Here is a 3,405-nt window from a genome sequence, read left to right as displayed (position 1 = left end):
GATGGGATAATATAGGCGGATGAGCTTACATGAGTTCACGGGTCGGCGCAACATCGAAAGCCAAAGGGCCTGCGCTGCGCTGAATTGTTCCATTTTTCTGTGTTCTAAAGCCAAATCTCCACATCGGGGACGTCGAACCACATGGCATCTATTAGGGTATCACCAGTTTCCACATTTCCACTCCCCCCACCTTACCTCACTTCAAATCTTCCAGCTCAGCACCGACCTTATGATCTGTCCCATCTGTCCCATTTACTTCCCACGCATGTCCATCACCCCTCCGAAGTAACAACTTTACAACCTCCTCCGTGCACGTATTGCTTGCCCACCCTCTCAAACTGTCACTATCCATTTCCAGATTCCACTGTCCTCATCGCAAAATGTCCTCTCACCTATTGTGTATCGTCAGTAAAACTGGGCACATTTCACTCTGCCAATTCCACCAAGTCATTAAGGCAGATATAAATCATTGAAGTTCTATGACTGACCATTCCAGCACTTTACCGATTACATTTTAAAACTTGAAAAATACGAAATAATCCAGATTCTGTGTCTTCCATTAAGTAAACAACGGGCAATCCTGGCCTTTTTTAAAAATCAACACCTTGAACTCCTACCCTGTGCAACGGCTTTTGATACGGTCTCTTATGGAATGCCTACCAACATTTGATCAACTCTGCTTGCAGTGTGATCGAAGGACACTGGCAAAGTTGTCAAGTGTGTTTTTCTATTCAACAAATGATGTTGACTCAGTTTGACTCCAATCATCCTTTCTCAAAATCCTGCATTTTCTTTCTTCACAATAGTCTCTAGCAGTTTTCAAATGACAGATACGATATTGGAACATTTGGAAGCCATTCATCCCATCAGGTCAGATTCACTTTTTAATGAGGTCATGTCTGATTTGGTTAATTCCTAAGTGCACTTTTCCGCCTTATCCCCATTCTTCTTGATTCCCAAAGTGACTAATTGTGCCAGCGTCTCAGCCTTGATTATACTCAGCCTTGATAGCCCTTCATTGCAAAGAATTCTGCAGATTTGCTACTCTCTGAAAGACAGAATGTCCTCCTCATCTGTGTCTTAAACGATTAATGGCTCTCCTAAGATTAGGCTCTATATAACCTTCGCAAATTTCGTTTTTCATTAAATATCTTTAGTCACAGTCCTCTGGAAACCGACACTGATCGTTGGCAACATTTCCTCCAGAACATCAACCCACCCACCCGCAGTGCGCCCTCCCCCATCATTGTAAACAAACCATGAAAACCTTCTTTAACCTTCTTTGTTCCAACCTCAGTAATTTCTCGACAAAAGGGGTTTGCTCATCGCTGGACATATCGAAGGTGGAGGATTACGAAGAAATTTTGGGAAAATATCGCCAGTTGGTAGGTTAAAAAAAAACAAGGAAAAATAACAGTAAACGCATGTCTCCAACTTTGGAAAACTTTAGAATCTCTTTGGGAAGCGAAACCACAGGTGAATGAAGGGTGGATTGTCCCAATTAACACAGCTAGTTTTTAAGAGGCCGCAACTTTGACTCTGTTGTTTTCTGGACATGAACTCATCTGAGACATTGAAAAGATTTTCGTTCCTGCGCGTCAGGAATTCAAACCTCGCCACGGCTACAAGACCACGAGAAGACTCGGGTACAGACAAGTTACGATAAAGCCACGAAGAGAGCAGGACTTCTGTTGTGGAAAAGTTGGTTACTGCGACGTGGATGTGTTTGCAGCGGGTACAAGATTGTTGCCATTTCACTGCAGTGAATGTCCCAGGATTTATTTTGTAATAGTAAAACTGATACAGGATAGCAATTACTTCTTGAAGGGCAGGCTTAAGTTTGAATTCGTGAAAATCCTGTTTTTGGATCATACAATGAGTCAGCTCACCCGTCTCTGTTGCGGAATTGGTCAGCACGTTCATCCATTAACCGAATGGTTGGTGGTTTGGGACGTTCCAGGGTCGGATCTCTCACTGTTCATAATTCATTGGTTTTCTTTCCTGCACAACTCTGGGTTTTTAATGTGGTCAGGAAAATGTTCCCCAAACAAGAATCTTATCTGGAATCGCAAAGAAATTTCTGTATGCTTTTAATGGTAAATGTAAAGGACTGAGGATGTTGGGAATCTGAAAAAAAATTCTGGAGATTGGCAACAGATTTGCCAGTACTACTGGTAGAAAACAGAGTTCTGATAACGTTCTGAAAAGTTTTGAAACGTTGAACCGCCTTTTCCCACCCAGATCCTGCTCGACCTGCTGAGCATTTTCCTGCAATTTTCGCCTTCATTTAAGCTGAATATCGATCCCACATATCGGGGTGGAACACCCAGACCCAATTTGTCCCGACATTTCATCAATTTGAAAGGTGTGGTTTTTGAATTTAATTAAACTCAAACAATGATTCACTCCTGCTAAGCTCTCCAGAGACAAAGACCTGGAATTGAGATCTCGACGTATCCATCTGTAGTTGTGGCCGAGTAGTTAAGGTGATGGACTTGAAATCCATTGGGGCGTTCCCACGCAGGTTCGTGTCCTGTCAACTACGAAGAGTTTGCATGACATTCTGATTTTGGAGATTCAGATCACGGCGGGGAGAATCACTCCATCCAGGTCATGAATGGTGCAAATCTCCAGTTCACTCAATGAACTGCATAGATGCACACTTACATTGCTAAAGTTGTTTAGACTCGTTACGACACAGCATAAACCCTCCAGCTTTCGATAAAACCAGCAACACAAACGATTTATGCTGTACAGGAATCTGCAACAATTCGATTGGCCAAGAACTACACAAAGTAAAAATCCAGCACTTCATTTCTAAAGTAAAAGAGAGATTAAGTAACAACCACAATTGACAATATATTTCTATTACTCACTTTGTTGTTCTGTTCGATAATACTATTCAAATAAAGCTCCCAATTAATGTTTACAAAACAGCACTTCTTCTCTCAAAAAACAAGCAGCTGTAGGTTCTTGTCTTCGGATCTTCCTGTCTCTTCTTTTTCCCTGTTCGGAGATTCTGTGTCAAAGATCACGGATCCAAAAGTTATTTTACACATATATTTATTCAAGAAGATTGTTACGTGCAAGGTCTTAGCAGTCCGCCTCTCAACTGTTCAATGTCTCCCGTCTCATATACCAGAGCATCTGATTGGGTCCCTGTTTTTTTTTCAAAGAATTTCAAGAGATGCAATTAAAATGTGCATTGAAATTTATATTTTATTCTGAGTAAAATTTAAACTGAGTGGCGAAACTCGAACTGTCTATGTCTCCAGGCAATGAACTAATTGAATTTTTGACCCAGGATTACGTCGTTATCTTATTGAGAACACCTGTTGCTGTGTCTAGTTGTTCTGCTGCTTTGAAATCTCTTAAAATACTTCGCCTCTGCAGGAAACAATGAAC

General features: G+C 41.4%; 1 non-coding gene across 1 annotated transcript; it reads left to right on the top strand.

Moving 5' to 3' along the window:
- The first annotated feature begins 2,463 nt into the window (after positions 1 to 2,463).
- On the top strand, positions 2,464 to 2,545 carry trnas-uga (transfer RNA serine (anticodon UGA)). Its single transcript has one exon. It is a non-coding gene; the product is annotated as a tRNA-Ser (tRNA).
- The last annotated feature ends 860 nt before the right edge of the window (positions 2,546 to 3,405 follow it).

The sequence above is a fragment of the Hemiscyllium ocellatum genome, chromosome 13 (assembly GCF_020745735.1).
Source record: "Hemiscyllium ocellatum isolate sHemOce1 chromosome 13, sHemOce1.pat.X.cur, whole genome shotgun sequence".
NCBI classification, from domain to species: Eukaryota; Metazoa; Chordata; class Chondrichthyes; order Orectolobiformes; family Hemiscylliidae; genus Hemiscyllium; species Hemiscyllium ocellatum.
This window is presented reverse-complemented; position numbering and strand designations above follow the sequence as displayed.